The sequence below is a fragment of the Callithrix jacchus genome, chromosome 1 (assembly GCF_049354715.1).
Source record: "Callithrix jacchus isolate 240 chromosome 1, calJac240_pri, whole genome shotgun sequence".
Lineage (NCBI taxonomy): Eukaryota > Metazoa > Chordata > Mammalia > Primates > Cebidae > Callithrix > Callithrix jacchus.
In genome coordinates this window covers 149,740,054-149,760,711 of record NC_133502.1, presented here as the reverse complement: position 1 = coordinate 149,760,711, position 20,658 = coordinate 149,740,054, and the positions used below count along the sequence as shown (strand labels likewise).

The 20,658-nt window shown below is 38.8% G+C and overlaps 1 protein-coding gene and 1 long non-coding RNA gene across 15 annotated transcripts in view; one reads left to right on the top strand and one right to left on the bottom strand.

The window, feature by feature from the left end:
- LOC103794268 (uncharacterized) overlaps positions 1 to 10,831 on the top strand; it is a 25,511-nt gene extending 14,680 nt beyond the window's left edge. The window contains exons 3-4 of one of the 2 annotated variants that reach the window (XR_004727856.3): positions 10,005 to 10,093; positions 10,706 to 10,831. This is a non-coding gene — a long non-coding RNA (uncharacterized LOC103794268). Of the gene's footprint in view, positions 1 to 10,004; positions 10,629 to 10,705 lie in introns of those variants that run through there. The other variant, XR_001913057.4, reaches the window with a different exon arrangement.
- RNF20 (ring finger protein 20) overlaps positions 1 to 20,658 on the bottom strand; it is an 86,408-nt gene that overhangs the window by 41,862 nt on the left and 23,888 nt on the right. For 2 of the 13 annotated variants that reach the window (XM_078373554.1, XM_078373561.1), the window contains exons 4-5: positions 10,665 to 20,658; positions 9,837 to 9,947 (exon numbers count right to left, since the gene is read on the bottom strand). The exons of 10 other annotated variants lie outside the window; for them this stretch is intronic. The gene's annotated coding sequence lies outside the window, so the exon portion shown is untranslated. The remainder of the gene's footprint in view (positions 1 to 9,836; positions 9,948 to 10,664) is intronic. One more of the 13 variants, XM_078373557.1, reaches the window with a different exon arrangement.

Here is a 20,658-nt window from a genome sequence, read left to right as displayed (position 1 = left end):
AAGAAGACATTCGTGAGGCCAACAAACATGAAAAAATGCTCATCATCACTGGTCATTAGAGAAATGCAAATCAAAACTACATTGAGATACCATCTCACACCAGTTAGAATGGCAATCATTAAAAAACCTGGAGACAACAAATGCTGGAGAGGATGTGGAGCAATAGGAACACTTTTACACTGCTGGTGGGAGTGTAAATTAGTTCAACCATTGTGGAAAACAGTGTGGCGATTCCTCAAGGACCTAGAAATAGAAATTCCATTTGACCCAGCAATCCCATTACTGGGTATATATCCAAAGGATTATAAATCGTTCTACTATAAGGACACATGCACATGAATGTTCATTGCAGCACTGTTTACAATAGCAAAGACCTGGAACCAACCCAAATGCCCATCAATGATAGACTGGACTGGGAAAATGTAGCACATATACACCATGGAATATTATGCAGCAATCAAAAATGACGAATTTGTGTCCTTTGTAGGGACATGGATGAATCTGGAGAACATCATTCTCAGCAAACTGACACAAGAACAGAAAATGAAATACCGCATATTCTCACTCATAGGTGGGTGATGAACAATAAGAACACATGAACACAGGGAGGGGAGCACTACACACTGGGGTCTATTGGGGGGAATGGGGCGGGGCAGCGGGGGCAGAGTTGGGGAGGGATAGCATGGGGAGAAATGCCAGATGTGGGTGAAGGGGAGGGAGGCAGCAAATCACACTGCCACGTGTGTACCTATGCCACTATCTAGCATGTTCTGCACATGTACCCCAAAACCTAAAATGCAATTAAAAAAAAGAAAAGAAAGAAAGGGGTGAAAAGGGAGAGCAAAAATCTAGTGTGCAGACTCCACAGGCAGGGGAAGAATTAAGCCCTTGTCTTTTACAGCTGGGTGGTGGGTAGCCTGGGGCAGGTTTTAATCCTAATATTGAATGTAAATGGTCTAAATGCTCCACTTAAAAGATACAGAACCAAAAATTGGATAAGAACTCACCAACCAACTATCTCTTGCCTTCAGGAGGCTCAACTTACACATAAGGACTCACATAAACTTAAAGTAAAGAGGCAGGAAAAGGCATTTCACGCAAATAGACACCAAAAGCAAGCAGGGTTAACTATTCTTGTATCAAACAAACAAACTTTAAAGCAACAGCAGTTGAAAGAAACAAAGAGGGACACCATATAATGGTAGAAGGCCTTGTCCAAAAGGAAACTATCACAATCTTAATCATATATCCACCTAACACTGGTGCTCCCAAATTTATAAAACAATTACTAATAGACTTATGAAATAGACAGCAACACAATAATAGTGGGGAACTCCACTTACATCACTGGACAGGTCATCAAGACAGAAGGTCAACAAAGAAACCATGGATTTAAACTATACCTTGGAACAAAGGGACTTAACAGAGACATACAGAACATTTCATCCAACAACCACGGAATACACATTCTATTCAACAGTGCATGGAACATTCTCCAAGAAAGATCATATGATAGGCCATAAAATGAGCCTCAATAAATTTAAGAAAATTAAAATTATATCAAGCATTCTCTGAGTCTCAATAATTTAAGAATTATATCAAGAATTCTCTCAGATCACAATGGAATAAAATGGGACACCAACTCCAACAGGAACCTTCAAAACCATGCAAATAGATGGAAATTAAATAACCTTCTCCTGAATGAGTTTTGGGTCAAAAATGAAATCAAGATGGAAATTTAAAAATTCGTAGAACTGAACAACAATCATAAACTTATCAAAGCCTCGAGGATATAGCAAAGGTGGTGCTAAAAGGAAAGTTCATAGCCCTGAAAACCTACATCAAAAAGACTAAAAGAGTACAGACACTCTGAGCTCATATTCCAAGGAACTAGAGAAACAGGAATAAACAAACCCAAACCCAGGAGAAGAAAGAAAATAACCAAGATCAAAGGATAACTAAATGAAACTGAAACAAATAAAAAAAAACAAAAGATAAATGAAACAAAAGCTGGTTTTTGAAAAGATAAATAAAATTGATAAACCATTGGCAAGATTAACCAAAAAAAAAAGGAGAGAGAAAATCCAAATAACCTCACTAAGAAATGAAATGAGATATTACAATTGACACCGCTGAAACACAAAAGAGCATTCAAGTCTACTATGAACGGCTTTACATGCATAAACTAGAAAACCTAGAAAAGATGGATAAATTCCTGGGAAAATACAACCATCCTAGCATAAATCAGAAAGAATTAGACACCCAATAAGAAGGAGTGAAATTGGAATGGTAATTTTAAAATTACCAACAAAAAAAGTCCCAGGATCAGACAGAGTCACAGCAGAATTCTACCAGATATTCAAAGAGAATTGGCACCAATACTTTTGACACTATTCCACAAGATAGAGAAAGAAGGAGCCCTCCCTAATTCATTCTTTGAAGCCAGCATCACTCTAATATCAAAACCAAAAAAAAAAAAAAAGACACAACCAAAAAAGAAAACTACAGACCAATATCCTTGATAAACATAGATGCTAAAATCCCTAACAAAATACTAGCTAACCCAATCCAACAACTTATCAAAAGACAATCCACTGTGATCAAATGGGTCTCATACCAGAGATGCAGGGATGGATTAACGTACCAAAATCACATGACCATCTCAATAGATGCTGAAAAACCATTGAACAAAATCCAGCATCACTTTTTGATCAAAACCTTCAGCAAAATCAGGATACAAGGGACATATTTTAATGCAATAAAAGCTATCTATGAGAAACCCACAGCCAACATAATACTGATTAGGAAAACGTTTAAAGCATTCTCTCTGAGAAATGGAACAAGACAAGGATGCCCACTCTCACCACTACTCTTCAACATAGTACTGGAAGTCCTAGCCAAAGCAATCAGACAAAAGAAAGAAATAAGGGGCATCTAAATCAGTAAAGAGGAAGTCAAACTGTCACTGTTTACTGACGATATGATCATTTACTTTGAAAACTCTGAGGACTCCTCCAGAAAGCTCCTAGACCTGATAAAAGAATTCAGCAAAGTTTCCAGATACGACATTAATGTACATAAATCAGTAGCTCTTTTACACAACAACAGTGACCAAGCGGAGAATCAAATCAAGAACTCAACCTCTTTTACAATAGCTGCAAAAAATAAAATATAATTTTTAGGAATATACCTAACTAAGGAGTTGAAAGACCTCTACAAGGAAAACTATAAAACACTGCTGAAAGAGATCACAGATGACACGAACAAATGGAAATACATGCCATGCTCATGTGGGGAGAATCAATATTGTGAAAGTGACCATATGATCGAACGCAATCTATCAATTAAATGCAATCGCCATCAAAATACCAACATCATTCTTCACAGAATTAGAAAAAAAAAAATTCTAAAATTCATATGGAACCAAAAAAGAGCCCACATAGACAAAGCAAGACTAAACAAAAAGAAGAAATGTGGAGGCATCACACTACCTGTTTTCAAACTATGCTATAAGGCCATAGTTACCAAAACAGCATGGTACTGGTACAAAAATAAGCACATAGACCATTGAAACAGAATAAAGAACACAGAAATAAAACCAGAAACAGCCAACTTATCATCAACAAAGCAAACAAAAACATAAAGCGGGGAAAGGACACGTTTTTCAACAATTGGTGCTGGTATAACTGGCTAGCTACATGTAGGAGAATGAAACTGGATCCTCATCTCTCACCTTACACAAAATCAACATAAGATGGATTAAGGACTTAAACCTAAGACCCGAAACTATAAAAATTCTAGAAGATAACATTAGAAAAAACCTTCCAGACATTGGCTTAGGCAAGGATTTCATGACCAATAACCCAAAAGCAAATGCAATAAAAACAAAGATAAATAACTGAGACCTAATAAAACTAAGGAGCTTTTGCATGGTAAAAGGAACAGTCAGCAGAGTAAACAGACAGCCCACAGAGTAGGAGAAAATCTTCCCAATCTATACATCTGACAAAGGACTAATATCCAGGATCTACAACAAACTCAAACAAATCAGTCAGAAACAAACAAACATGACTGGGCATGGTGGCTCACGCCTATAATCGTAGCACTTTGGGAGACCAAGGCCAGTGGATTGCCTGAGCTCAGGAGTTTGAGGCCAGTCTGGGCAACATGGTGAAACCCTATCTCTACTAAAATACAAAAAAAATTTGCCAGGTGTGGCAGCATGCACCTGTAATCCCAGCTACTCAGGAGGCTGAAGCAGGAGAATCAGCTGAACCTGGGAGGTGGAAATTGCAGTGAGCCAAGATCATGCCATTGCACTGCAGCCTGGATGACAGAGTGAGATTCCAAGAAAGGAAAGGAAAAGGGAAAGGAAAAAGGAAAGGGGAGGGGAGGAGAGGGAGGGGAGGGGAGGAGAGGGAGGGGAGGGGAGGGGAGGGGGGCGGAGGGGGGCGGAGGGGAGGGGAGGGGAGGGGAGGAGAGACGAGGGGAGGAAGGGAGGGGAGGGGAGGGGAGGGGAGGGGAGGGGAGGGGAGGGGAGAAGAAAAAATCCCAAACAAACAATCCCATCAAAAAGTGGGCTAAGGACATGAATGAATAGACAATTCTCAAAAGAAGATATACAAATGGCCGACAAACATATGAAAAAGTGCTCAACATCAGTAATGCTCAGGGAAATGCAAATCAAAACCACAATGTGATAACACCTCACTCCTGCAAGAATGGCCATAATCAAAAAATCAAAAAACAGTAGATGTTGGCATGGATGTGGTGACCAGGAAACACTTCTACACTGCTAGTGGCAATGTAAACTAGTACAGCCACTATGGAAAACATTGTGGAGATTCCTTAAAGACCTAAAAGTAGAAGTACAATTTGATCCCACAATCCCACTACTGGGTATCTACTCAGAGGAAAAGAAGTCATTATATGAAAAAGATACTTGCATATGCATGTTTATAACAGCACAATTCACAATTGCAAAATTGTGGAACCAATCGAAATGCCCATCAATCAATGAATGGATAAATAAACTGTGGTATGTATATACAATGGAATACTATGCAGCCATAAAAAGGGATGGATTAACACCATTCACAGTGACCTGGGTGAGACTGGAGACTATTATTCTAAGTGAAGTAACTCAGGAAGGGAAAACCAAATATTGAATGAGAACACTGTATAAGAACATTCTCATTGTATGAGAACATTCTCACTGATACATGAGAGCTAAGCTATGAGGACACAATGGCATAAGAATTATACAATGGATGTTGAGGACTTGAGGAGAAGAGTGGGAGGGAGGCGAGGGATAAAAGACTACAAATATGGTGCAGTGTATACTGCTCGAGTAATGGGTGCACCAAAATCTCACAAATCACCACTAAAGAACTTACTCATGTGACCAAATACCACCTGTACCCTCAATAACTTAGGGAAAAAAATAGATGGTCTGGATAAAGAAACTGTGCTACACATACACCATGGAATACTATGAAGCCATAAAAAAGAATGAAATCATGTCCTTTGCAACAATATGGATGCAGCTGGAGGCCATTATCCTAAGCAAATTAACACAGGAAGAGAAAACCAAATACTGCATATTCTCACTTATAAGTAGGAGCTAAACATTGAGTACACATGGACACAAAGATGGGAATAATAGACAATGAAGACTGCTAGAGGAGGAAGGGAGGGAGGAAGGGCTGAGGAACTCCCTATTGGGTACTGTGCTCACTGCCTGGGTGATGGGATCATCCATACCTCGAATCTCAGTGTCACACAGAGTTCCCATGTGACAGACCTGCACATATATCCCCTGAATCTAAAATAAAAGTTAGGTATTTTTAAAATAAATACATAAAATAATAGGCTTTATTGCCATTATTAAAAGACATCCCAACTCCTTATGAAAGAGAAGCTAAATAGTGTCTGGCTTAAGCTTTCATGGAAGTCACAAATCCTAGGAAACATATATCTCACAGCAGTCACTGAGCTGTATATCACACCTCCAAAACAAAAGCTAGGATCCCAACAATAACTTACACTAATATATAGTTTCTCCTGTCCCACACATTGCCTCCCACAACCCCACAGCCATCATCTTGAATCACATGTGTCATTCCTTTGCTTTTATTTTGATGTAGTTTTCTTGTATCTAGCTGTACCCCTCTAAAAGAACATATTTGATTTTAGTTGCTTTTAACTTTGTCCTTTTAAAAATTGGTATGCAATTTTCCTGCTAATGAGACAAAAAGTTTAGCATGTTCTCATATCTTTTCCTTCTTCCTCTCTTCTCCCCCACCCCATTAGCTTGTTATAATCTAGACATTTAATTATATGTGATATATATATATTTTCCATTTTTCTTTGGTCTCAAATATTTTTCCAAGCAACAAGAAACACTATTTGATCACCTTTATTTCGTGAATTTCTTAGAACACACACCTTTTTGTCATTGCTTTTCTTTCTTTTTTTTCCCCCATGTTATTGCTTTTTTCATTTCAGTAGCTCATCCAAAATTTGTCTTCACTTTGGAACTTGGTGAAGTAAAGCTTCTGAAATATTATATACAAGCAGTCCTCATCCTCATTATGCCTAATTCTGGAATATGCAAATTTCAGTTACTGCAATTTGGTTAAATAACAGCAGACTCCAACAATAACGGTTCAATTTCAGTTAACACAGAATAGTATTATAAGTGTGATTGATTACATAAAATAAAAATTTTGCTCTCTAGTCTTCAATCACCACGTAAATAAGAGATGCTTCATGAGCAGTGACCATCCACACCACTCTTTCAAAGTCTGTTGGCGATCAGTCACTGAGCATCTGTTAAACAGGTCAAGTGAAAACGGCAAAGTATGTAGCTGTGTTGCCTCATTGTTTCCCAGTGATAACCAACCTCAAGTGATGTTTTTGCAAAACTGGATAATCAAATGAGGGAACTGGCTAACAAAGATGAAATTGCAACAGAAATAAAAAGTGACAAGTCTGAAAGTGAAATTGGATGTGATTGTAAGATTTGAAAATGGCAACAGCAAAGCAGAAAATAAGAACTAGGTCTGCAGGATGGTACAGTATGAACCATGTTGAGAATGTCTGATAAATACAAAAAACAAGATAAAGTCATATCAACAAATTTTAGTTAAAAATGTACTAGGAATAGAAAACCACTTATCATTGAAATTGAGCATTTACTTCTGCTTTAAAGATTTTTAAAAACAGTTCCAATAAGTTGGCAAGCATTCAAGGCAAAATATGAAATTAGATACCACATGGAAAACAAACGGTAATTACCAGGAGAATGAAGATCAAGTCTGCTTTCGCCATTTCAGAAATTAGCATGAATTGATTAATGTTAAACTATCTGGTGAAGCTACTATTGCAAATAAAAATGTTGCTGTAAAATCTGCCCTCAAATTCTGAGAAACAGTTAAGGCAGATGGCTATAATGATTTGGAAGGGAATATCATCAAGAACTTAGGCAGGCCGGGCGCGGTGGCTCAAGCTGTAATCCCAGCACTTTGGGAGGCCGAGGCGGGTGGATCACGAGGTCAAGAGATCGAGATCATCCTGGTCAATGAGGTGAAACCCCGTGTCTACTAAAAATACAAAAAATTAGCTGGGCATGGTGGCGCGTGCCTGTAATCCCAGCTACTCAGGAGGCTGAGGCAGGAGAATTGCCTGAACCCAGGAGGCGGAGGTTGCGGTTAGCCGAGATCGCGCCATTGCACTCCAGCCTGGGTAACAAGAGCGAAACTCCGTCTCAAAAAAAAAAAAAAAAAAAGAACTTAGGCAAAAAAAGAATCACAAAGTGGCCAATAAGGAGTAAAATAAATTAACTACTTTTATTAGGAGGTAATTTATACACCATAATTTATAAGAGGAAAAGAAAGCAAGTATTAATTCGAACTACTCTTGATACTTTTTAATAATTTTTACTTGACAAATCATAATTGTATTTATAAGGGACAATGTGATGTTTTAATAAATTTTACAATGTGGAACCACTAAATAAATTTACATATTCATCACCTCTCTTTTTGTGGTGAGACACTTGAAATATACTTTATTAGTATTTTGAAATATACATTATTATCGACTTTAGTCACCCTAGTATGCAATAGAACTCAAAATTTATTCCTCCCATCTATTTGAAACTTTGTATCCTTTAATCAAACAACTCAAAGATATAAAAAAATCATATTCTTGATATTTTTCACAAAGAAATATGTTAATTCTCAATGTTTCTAAGACTTAAATCATAATATACTATATAAATACTAGTTTTACTTTTTCATTTTCTAATACATTTATGAGTAATGGGTTTTTAATGTTTTGACAAAACTTTCTGAAGAACATGGAACAATTCCCAGTTTTCTGATTAATTATTAATATAGCTTTGCATGGTTTCAGCAAAACCTTTTCAGACCTGCATTACCATGTACACTGAGGAGGGGCTTTACTTGGAAACATTTTTACCATGCCCACACATCTGAATAACAGTTTGGTGGACATAAAATTCTGGATTCCAAGTTTTCTTCCTTTAATAATTTGAAAACTTTATATGAAGAACAGGACTTTGCAGATATGATCTTGAGAAGGGGAGTTATCCTGAATTATTTGGGTGGGCACTAAAAGACAAGGGTCTTTATGAGAGAGGCAAAAAGGCCAAAGAAGGAAGAGGTGATGTGATGACAGAGGAAGGGGAATAAAAGGTGACATGAGTGGGATGATGCCCAAGGACACAGCAGCCTCTAGAATGCAAAAGAAGCGAGGAATGGATTCCTCTTCACAGATATCAAAAGATATCAAACTTTGCCAGCACCTTGATTTTAGTCATTTTGGACTTCTGACCTCAATAATTTTAGGAGAACAAATTTGTGTTGTTTTGAATCCGTGGTGATTTGTTACAACAGCAATAGAAAACTAACAGCACTCAACAAAAATTGACTGGAAAGTTGAATGAACGTAAAATAGCATCACATATATGTACATCCAAATATAACACCTCTCAGCTTCCCCTCCTCAAACAGAAACTTAGAGCCAGTTGAAGTGTCCCCTGGTTCTTTTGGGGAGTTCTCAACCAATGTTATATACATGCCACGTTAGTATAAAGTCATGATAAGGAAAATGGTGCAGACCTGACCAACTACAATTCAGTTCGTTCCATTTCTGGCTGTGATCAGTGACTCAAACCTAGTTGAGTGGGTAGGATGAGAGAGGGGCCACCTTATTCCCATTAATTTCCTCCTTCTCTTCTTACACCCTGTCTCCAACCCAATTCCTCTCTTCTCCTCTGCTTGCAAAATAAAAGCCCCATCATTTCAAGAGATGCAAACACACACTGCTGGGAAATTTTGGTGAGGTAATTGCCAACTTCAAATAGACAAAAATGTTATTTTACACACACACACAGACACACACACAGGCACATAGGCACACATACACACATGCATATGCAAACACACAGAATGAGAGACAGAAAGGACCACAATGCTGTCAATAATTGTTTAATCAGACTTATAAAATTTTGATTTTCTTTTTTCTTGACTACATTGTCATTTTTCCATAGTGAGTATAAATCATGTGTAAGATAAGTAAATAAAACTTTAAAGCAAAATATTTTAATCAGTTAAACCTAGTTTTAGAAGGACTATGGAGTTGCTGCCAAGAGCTAGACAAACACATAGAGACACAAGAGGAATGTAGATTCCAATCACTGCAGCGAAGAGGCTGAACACAGAGTGATGGAAGTTAGCTAATGTGATGGCTAATTTTACATGTCACCTTGGCTGGATTAAGGAATGCCTAGAGAACTGGTATAGCATTACCTCTGGGTGTCTGTGAGGGTGTTTCCAGCAGTGACTGGCATGTGAGTCAGTGGACTGAGTGGGAAAGATTCACCTTCAATGTGGGCAGGCACCATTCAATCAACTGGGGACCTAAATAGAACAAAAAAAAAAATGAAGAGAAAAGAACTTTCTCTTATTCTCTCCTAGGGCTGAGATACTCTCCTCCTGCCTTTGGACATCAGAACTCCAGGCTCTCCAGACTTGGAACGCCAGGACTCACAACAGTGGCCTCCCAGGTGCTCAAGTCTTCAGCCTTGGACTGAGAATTACAGTATTGGTTTTCCTGATTCTGAAGCTTTCAGACTTGGAATGAGCCATACTATCAGCATCCTAGGGTCTTAAGCTTGCAGATAGCCTGTTGTGAGACTTCCCTGTCTCCAACAATTATGTGACCCCATTCCCATAATAAATCTCTTATCTAACTTTCTCTATCTATCTATCTACCTACCTACCTACCTACCTACCTACCTACCTACCTACCTACTTATCTGTCCATCCATCCATCCAACCTATTGGTTCTCTTCCTCTGAAAATCCTAATACAGCTGCCAACTCAAATTAAGCAACTAAAATTGTTGCTAAGAGGCATCTACATTGCAGTCCTCAATCAATAGAGTGGCATGGTAGCTACAACAGAGCACTTAGCGTATCTGTGAGAGGTGATGTCCTTGCCTCATCATGTTCTTTTGCTAAAAATTCAATTGTGTGGAGTGAGGGGTTGACTCTTCCTAGATTCAGAATGTTAGTTTGGGCTAATCGAAGTTTTACTGTAATAAAAATAGATTAAAACTTATTTTTTTGGACTTACCCAAAATGGTCTCTGCTTTTTGTTTTCTTCTCTTTTGTAAGGTTGGAAGAATCACAAGATTAGGTGACGGCTAGTGCAGAGAGGACCATAAAACCATTTCCAGCGTCCTCTCACCTTGAAGTTTATGGGCAATTGCAGATACTCATTGTGGACAAGAAAGAAAATCAGGGATGATCAGGCAATTTATAGCCACTGCTCAGCCACAGACTGTATGTGTCTTTGATGAAATGTTCATAGTATTTTGGTAAAGTAACAGTTTTAACAAAATAAGCGTTAATATTTCCTATACTTATGAAAAAAAGATGTTTCTGCCTATGACTAGGGACAAATACAGCAATAGGATTTACTTGTTCAATGAGACTGAGGTTTCTAGGAATTTGCGTGGTTAATGCTACTAGAAAATTCAGTTCCCAAGTGTCAAAGAGTCAGCTTCCTAAAAAGGTGAGTCAATTTGTGAAACCTTAGAGAATCACTGGGAAATAGTCAAACTCTTAGAGCATGAAAAATCCACTGAGCTGTTTTACTTGCTTTACTCCTTTAAAAAATGGAATGCAAATATTTCCCCCTTGCATCCAAGGAGAGGAAATGAGTGAAAACCACATAGATGCAAATTATTGTCAGGGTTCTAGTTTCATGTTAGATGGTGGTTTTAACAATGTGTATTACATTATTGTTGTTACTGTTATTAGTAATATAAGTCCTTTTATAGACATTTAATAAAAGCATATCATGAATCAAGAATTATGATTAATCTTTTCATGTACCCTGTTAAAAAATAAAATTTCAACCAATTACTTTAAATGTCTAATTGGCTTTTATTAGTGACTCATGAATCAGTCAGCCTCCCATGTATCAAGAATTATAATTAATTATAATTAATCTCTTTATGTACCCTGTAAAAAACAAAATTTCAACCAATTTATTTTAAATGTCCAATTGGCTTTTACTAGTGACTCATGAATCAGTCAGCCTCCGATGTAAAAATAGAGGGAGGCATCACTGGACAGGGCAGAACAGTCCATTTTGTGAGATAGCTTGAGCAAGAACAGGAAACAGAAAATCACAAAAAATAAATGTGGATTGGTTAACATCAGGTTACTTCAGGTCAATTTCTTTGTAATGGTTAAAGCAGAGAGGCATGTTGGCTCAAGGTAACTGGGCCCTTTCTGATTAGCTGCTGTGAATCTCCTATTTTTAGGAAAAACTGGCCTTTGTGGGGGGTGGGGACAGGGTTGTGGATTATCGTGCTTCCTCAAAATTGCAGTTTGATTATGTGGCAATTAGAATGAGTGACTGCATTTTGGTTTGGTCTGTTGGGGTTTAGTGCAGGAGCTCAGTCTAAACAATGGTCTCCTATAAATTTTATTTAACAAACCCTTGCTTTTGGTCAGGCTCTCACCCAGATGAGACTTAGGGCATCAGTGCTACACTTAGTGATCATCACTCTGGATTTTCAGTCTCAACACATTATTCACAGGTTAGAGTGTCCTCATTATTACACATTTCTGTGAGCTTTTGTCATTCTGGCTGTAGAGAGACTATTTGGCATTGGGTGGATGACTGCATGCAGGAATTTAAGACTTTTGAGAGGATGCACCAGAAAGACTACGACTCTGACTATCCCATCTTAGGCCTGACCCATCCAGAAAACATACAGACTCCAGCAAGTTGATAACCCATATTAATAACCCATACTTGGTAGGAGTTAAATGAAATCTAATTATAAATGCTCAAATGGGCCTGATGGACAGGAGTCATCCCAGGAAGAACAGAAAGGGACTTTCGTGGCTTCAGAGATAAACAGATTAAGCATTGATTATAAATAGCTTTTGCAATTTTATAACAGTTTCCACACCAATATCTACTGATTCTTTGTATAATGGCATCTTACCAATACCATTATGGGGAAAGAAATGTAAGGAGCCTAACCAAGTTCTCTTAAGGAAGTCTGGGAACACCATGTAACCCTCCTAGTTTTGCCACAGTTCGGAAAGGAAATTAAAATAGCATCCCTCTCATTGCCAATATTCTTTTTCATCCTTAGGAACATTTTGTTGCCCATAGGCAATAATGGCTGGGTGTAAGGAGGCAAAGTCAGGTAGCAGGGAATGTGCTTTATGGCAGGGATCCCCAACCCCTGCTTAACCATTCTGTGGCCTGGGGTTTGGGGACCCCTGCTATAAAGCATGCTCCCTGCTACCTGGACCAGTAACTGGTCCTTGGCCCCTTAGGAACTGGGCCACATAGCAGGAGGTGAGTGGCAGGCAAGCAAGCGAAGCTTTATCTGTATTTACAGCCACTCCCCATCACTCGCATTACTACTTGAGCTCTGCTGCCTGTCAGATCAGCAGCAGCATTAGATTCTATAAGGAATAAGGACTCTATTGTGAACTGCACATGTGAGGGATCTAGGTTGCGCTCTCCGTATGAGACTTTTAATGCCTGATGATCTAAGGTGGAGCTGAAGCAGTGATGCTAGTGATGCTAGTGCTGGGGAGCAGCTGCAAATACAGATTAACATTAGCAGAGAGGTTTGACTACACAGAGACCCTAATGAATCAATTGCTTGCAGGCTCGTATCAAAACCCTATAGGTGAGTGGCAAGCGAAAATAAGCTGCATCCGGTGGCAGGCTTTACAATGGCAAGTGAGTTGACTGCATCTGGCAGGCTTTAAGTCAGAATGTGACACTTATTTAACTCCACGTGTGGTCCGCCCATTATTTTATTCACCACTTCGGTCCGTGACTCTTTCCGGCATGGAGCACTTATCTTAGTCACAGTTTTGGTAAGCCCACAAGCCAACTGTAGCCAAAATGAGTAAAAAAAAAAAAAAAAAAAGTCACTGGAGAGCTTATTTTGAAAAGGGGAAAGACCCAGTGATGAGACAGCAGAAGACTAAGACTGTGGGAAAAAAGAAAGCTGTATTTAAAAGAAAATGCCAAGAGTCCTACTTAAATTACAGGGGTATTGCAACAGGTGATTCACATTCTCCAAGCCCACTATGTATAATATGTGGCAACCAGCTAACAAAGCCATGAAACCTTCAAAACTGTTTTGACATATACAGACAAAGCACCCTGAATTAAAAGGTAAGCCTCTGGAGTTTTTCAAAAGGAAATAAGAAACATGAACATAAAGAACAGAAGCAATTATTGAAGGACACCACTTCATCAAATGCATCTGCACTGAGAGTATCATTCTTAGTGGCTAACTGTATCGCTAAAGCTAAGAAGCCCTTTACTATTGGTGAAGACTTGATCCTGCCTGCTGCTAAGGACATATGTCATGAACTTTTGGAGAGACTGCAGTTCAAAAAGCGGCATGTCTTCCTCTTTCAGCTAGCACTGTAACTGATGAATTGACAAAATAGCAGAGGATGCTGAGGCATAATTGTTAGAATTCATGAGTTTCCATGGTACACAATCCAGGTTGATGAGCCTACCGATGTTGACAACAAGGCAACATTGCTTGTTTCTGTGCACTATATTTTTCAGGAGGATGTGTTATGTGCACTTTCATTGCCAACCAACATGATGCCTGCAGAACTATTCAAGTCTTTGACTTATTACATATCAGTAAAACTGAAATGATCATTTTGTACTGTGTGTGCACAGATGCAGTGGCTGCCATGACTGGATGGCTTTCTGGTTTCACTACTAGGGTCCAAGAGGTTGCTTCTGAATGTGAGTCTACACACTGTGTTATCCATAGAGAAATGCTGGCTAGCTGAGAAACATCACCTGAACTTAACATTTTGCAGCATGAGATTAAAATGATCAACCACATTAAAGTACAGGCCCTTAACTCATGTCTGTTTGTGCAGCTCTATGAGGAGACAGACGCAGAGCACACAGGCCTTCTCTTACACACAGAAGTGAGATGGCTTTCTAAAAGTAGATTTCTGGCCAGAGTTTTTGAATTACAAGAGCCACTCCAAAGATTTCTTTTAGAAAAACAGTCATCACTGGCAGCACATTTCAGTGACACAGTATGGTTTGCAAAACTTGCTTACTTGTGTGACATATTCAACCTGCTCAACAAACTCAATCTGTCACTTTGGTGGAGAATGACAACTGTGTTCAAATTGGCAGATAAAGTGGCTGCATTCAAAGCCAAACTAAAATTATGGGGGCAACGAGTGAACATGGGGATTTCTGACATGTTTCAAACATCAGGAAAGATTTTGAAAGAGACTGAGCCAGGGCCTTCTTTTTTTCAGATAGATGACCTATCTCAGCTTTCAGAATAGTCTGAGCTTTACTTGTCAACCACAAAAGACCGCCAAACTGGGAAGGAATGGCTCTGTGACCCATTTGTGAATAAGCCAGGTGAATTGACTTTGTCCATGTTAGAAGAGGACCAACTGCTTGACACTGCAAAGGACAGTGGCCTTAAAAGTTTGCTTAAGACAACTTCAAATCCTAATCATCAAGGTAGAATATTCTGTAATTACCACAAAAGCACTGAAAAGCCCGCTTCCATTTCTAACATTCTATCTTTGTGAAGCAGGGTTTCCTGTAGTGACAGCAACCTGAACGAGGTTACAGAGTAGACTGAACATAAGCAACACACTTCTGGTGTCATGGTCTTCCCTTACCCCCTGATGAGGCCATCTAGTTGCAGGAAAACAAGCTCAGGGCGCCTATAGATTTTGTATTACTGTGAGCTGTATAATTATTTCATTGTATATTGTGATGTATTAATAATAAACTGCACAATAAATGTAATGCATTTGAATCATTCTGTAACCACACCTCCACCCCATCTGTGGAAAAACTGTCTTCCATGAAATCAGTAACCAAAAAGGTTGGGGACCACAGCTTTATAGTTTTTTAGCTGAAGGATTTAGATAACAGACCACACAGGGTTGACTATTATTCTTGTCATGAAAGCTGGGTAGAGCGTCTCACTGATATTCAGGCTTCTTTGTAGAAGCCTGTTTTTTATGACAGCAATCTCTTTAGACAGCAGTATAACAGTTGGTGAGTAAAGAACTCATCAACATGTGGGTCATTTTGTAATGACATGCCTGCAGATGTGAAGAAACTGTTTTGTTTCCAAAGCATTCCAAAGTTAGAAACCACCACAAATGCACAGCAACTGTCACTCAGACCAGTTTTTAGATAAATGCAGGCACGGACAAGTGCACAAAGCTCTGCCTGTTGAGTGGACTTCAAGTGGGGCATTTTGCCACTTTCCATGAGCTCATATTGGATGGTGAGTGTATATGCAGCACAAAAGTTTTCTTTCTGATCTTTAACATTAAGACCCATCCACACACACACACACACACACACACACACACACACGCTCAAAAAGGATTTTCAAAAGGAATGTCCTGCAAATCAACATGGGCAATGACTAATTAAGAGATCATCATGTTATAGTCCGGTGGTTTACCTTCATCAGATAAGGGCAACAAAGTAGGATTAAGAGCATTACAGCATTTTAGGTGAAGATTAAAGAGTGAGAGTAAAAGGATTTCTTAAGAGATTAGTCTGCTCACAGCTAGAATTGAGAAGACTGTACTGTATGTGGTGTGTGGGGATACACAGCATTACCTAAGATCAGATTTGCAGAGGCTACTCCCAGTTTTTCCACTGCATCTAGCTTTAAGGAAATTTGGGTACGCCCTGGTGACTGAGTTTATTTAAGCACTTTAATAATCCACAGCCTAAACCCTCCACTATGTAGCTGTGTGAGCATTCCCAAGGCCTGTTATTACTGTCGTGCACAAAGAGGGTAGAAGGTTTTGAATAATTGAACAATCCTAAACCAGCAGAGCTTTGTAACTCTGTAATGTCCTTATTATCCTACAAAGGCTATCTCATGTTTTTCTTCCCAAGGAAGGGGTTCAAGAACTGTGAGCTTTTAGTGACTTCATATATGTCAATAGGAAAATATTGGGGACCCACAGATAGCAATATCCAACTAAACCTAAACACCTGCAAAGTTGTCTCCTCCTTATATAGATAAGCCTAACTTTATTAGGAGACAGCTAGAGACCTACAGCTCTTACATCATGTCCCAAATAGTGAACAGTATCTGACAATAACTATAATTTGTCTTGGGAAACCTTATGTCCCTTTCTCTACTAACCATTATGACAGATGGATAGACTCGTGTTGGGATACCTCCTCAGTCCATAAACAAAGTAAGAGGCCATCCACATATTGCAAGAGAGAGTCAAGCCTCTAAGAACTGGAGAGTGCTCAAGTCTCAAGCACTGGAGAGGAATAGGAAGGGCTTTCAGTGAACCCCTGAGGCATGGCCATACAGGCATATTATGGATTATTCCAAGTGAAAGCAAACAGATATTGACTGTTGGGGTCAACTGGAATGCTAAAGAAGGTTAACCATAGGTATACCACTGTAAACCATTTAGAATTTGGGAGAAACTGTGATACAAGAGTAAGGTTTGGAACCACTGGAAAATGGGAAATAACTATCTTGTTAATGGTTTGTAGATCCTGAACAAACTGCTACCTTTGCCTGTTAGGTTTTTACAGGGAAGATTGGGGAGTTACTGGGATTGGTGCATGATATAATTAATCTCCGAGCATTTGGGTCTTCTATTATCGGCTCAAGACTTTATATGGCCTCCAGCTTTAGTGGATGTTAAGGGAATTGAGGAAGAGGCTTAGTAGGGTCTATTTAAATTTTAATAGGGTCTGCACTTTTTATTTTCCATACTAGTACTAGACATGGCTAATATGTCATTGAGTATCTCGGTTAAGTCAAGAACATTTTATGGACTGTCCTCTTCCTCTGTATCTAGGACAGATGGTCAAGTGTACAGGAGAGCTGGCTCAGGTGAGTCAGGAAATTTTGGAGTCAAGTCTCTATTAGAGGCAAATCATATCAGGCCTTTTAGCTCAAACAGAAGGTCTCTGCCCAATAATTTGACCAGGATTGTGTTACACAGCAAAAAACGAATGTTTTTCAGAAAAGGGCCTTGAGTCACTTGTATAGGTTGAGAAGCAAATTCTTCTTGAATTTGATTTCATACCTCAACAGCTAAAATTTCCTTTTTGTTCCAAGAGAAAGGCTGTCTTGTAAAAGTGGGGTGTAAAGTAGAAAGAGTGCCTCGAGTATCTACTAAAATTGGATGAGACCTCCAGTGTATTTTTAATCTTTGTCTCCTCCTGACTATTTAAATGCATCACTGGTAGTGGCTTACCATAGTTTTCCACAGAGACCCATCAGTCCTGGTGGGTAACATGCAGATGGCTACCAGAGGGTGGGCAGCTTGTTTTTAGAGGCCACCTTGGAAATCTTTGAGGGCAGTTTCTATTCCAGTGTCCCAGTTGTCTGCACAAATGGCAACATTTCCTTGGAAACTGCTTTTCTAAGGGTAACTTCTCAGGAAAGCACCATGGTAGGTCCAAAGGTCATTTAAATTGTTGATGCTATGGAGTTGCTTAAATTGCAAAATGAATGATTTGGAAGCTCTTCATTTCTCATGTTATGCTAACGTCCTTTCAAAATATTCAGCTATAATCACGAATTCATCTAAACCTGTAGCTTCCTACCCTATATTTGTGTTTTTATGAGTCACTCAAGGACTATCTCCCAAATTTTCAGGTGTTTTTTTTTTCAGGGAAGAAAGGTAATTCAGACAGAGGGTTAATAAGCTGTAAATAGGAAAAGGAGAATAGAGTGGGGCAGTGGGACTCTCATCAATCACATCATCCTTGGTGTGGGAGATAGCTTGTATTTTCAAATTTTCATTAGCTTTTTGCAATAATCTAAAAAAGCTATTTTAGAATCTTGTAATCTCTTAGAAGCTTCTATCTGCCAATTAAAATACACATCCCATCCTGTCTTTCTAATTCAGGAAACGTGGGTTTCAAGTACCCTTTCAGATGAATAATCTTCTCCACTTGGAATGTTCCACATATGGCTATTGTAATTCCGAATTATCTTTGATAAAAAGTTGCCACTTTTGTAAGTATTCACAATTTATGGAGCCATAATTTTTATACTCGAAAAAGGCAGGCATACTGGAAAGTGGAGGACTCAGTCCTTCAGATAATAGGATCCAATTTTTACATTGAATCTTGGGTCTGTCAGAGCTGAGATAAAAGCTTAAGGAGGAAACACCATAGGGCTCAGTCGTGTGCTATTTTCATTGTGTTCTTCATTGCATAGGAATTTTCTTGAGGTTACCAGGTGACCTAGTATCATCTAACCCATCCATGACCAACTTATCCTAACACAGAAGTTTTTTAGTAAGTGACAGGGTCCACTGGCAGCTTTTTGGTGCCCAACTCAATGCCCACCAGTCAAGTTGTGGCTTGGCTCTGAGATTCCCTTGACCAACTTAGCCAGTGATTTTTCCTTACCTTAGCCCATAAGAATAAAAGCAATGAAGAGAAGAAAATCCAGATTTCTGAAAACTTGTGAAAGATGGAGTCACCTTCTGGAAGTAATTGCCATCTACTGCAATTGCTCTCATTTACCTTTAAAACCAAAGCCCGTTGATCATTGTGAACTCTCAAAATTATATGCCCTGCCACAGCACAAATAAACTCTTGGGACCAAAAGGCCAAAGAGTTAAAGGTGCTCAAATATAAAAGATGGCAGAACTTGGACCTGAGAGAGACAGAGAGAGAGAGAAAGTTGCTCATGACTTCCAGACTCTCTGAGGAAGACAGTAGACTTTAAAGGTATCAGTAGTCTTTCCTTTGGGTCCCTTTGTGGGGTTATCAGACTTGTTAAAAATAAAATGTCATAAATTTAATTTAAAGATGTAATTGGCTTGTATTAGTGACTCATGAATCAGAAAGCATTCCATCTAGAAATAGAGGGAAGCTCCACTGAACATAACAGAACAGTTGGTTTTAGTAAAGTAGATTGAGCAGGAACAAGAAAAGAGAGTAATACAAGAACCAAGCAACCAACCAAAAATAAATAAATAAATAAAACCACATACACAAAACAAAAAACCAGAAAGTGGAGAGGACTTCCTTATCATGCTGGCTCAGGTTGATTAGTCCCTTTCTGATTGTTTGCTGTGAATCTCCCATTTTTTTGAGAAAAACACTGGCCTTTGGGGGCATTATCTTCCTTCCTTAAAGTTTCAATTTGATTATGTGGTACTTAGCATGGACTATGTTTTGGTTTGGTCTGCTGGGGTCTAGCACAGGAGCTCAGTCTAAAACAATGGCCTCCTATAAATTGTATTTAACAACCCCTAAAGTCCATTTTTTTTAAAAGCAGAACAGCACAAAAGAATGGGGAAAAATAGCAAAATCTTCCTACCACAATTGGTACCCAGTGGATGATTTGGGGAGGGGAGAAGTTTAGGGTAGAACCATAAAGGTGGCTTTCCAGATGAGAAACAGGATCCTATAAGCTTGTCTTCCCAGGACTTTTTCCATGCTTTCCCAGGTTACCTCCTCTTCCCTCCACCTCCCTCCCCAGAACTTTTCAATTCATTTTCTTTTATAAAACACCTTGATGACTTTTCAATTTGGGATTCTAATCTAAAAAGAATGGCTTCCTGTGGTCGAGAATGTAAGAATGTAATTATTATTATCTATGCATAAGAGTAATCATATAAAATTATAATAATAAACATCCTTGAAACTACCACTCAACATGAAAATTATAACCATATTATTTTAACAAACTGAGTACAAAATAACTTCAAATAACTTGGTATTCCTCTTCATAACCCATATTGGATTGTTTAGTAGCGTATAATAAAACAAAGTAACAATAACTTGAAAAAGAAATAGTTAACCTTCTCAAGTGAAAGCAGTCTGGAAGAAGGACATCCAGAATTGAGGCTCCTTGATGATCAAGGATCTGAGATTCTTCCTTCATTTGCTTTGTAATCTTTAACTTGAGACTTTCATTTGCAAGATCCCTTTTTGGTCCAAGATGGCTCTAAGAGTTCCAGCCTTCACATCTGCATTCCAGACAGAAGAAGCTTTCCTGGAAAACTCACTCAACTACTTCAGCTTATATCTCATTCTCAACCCAACC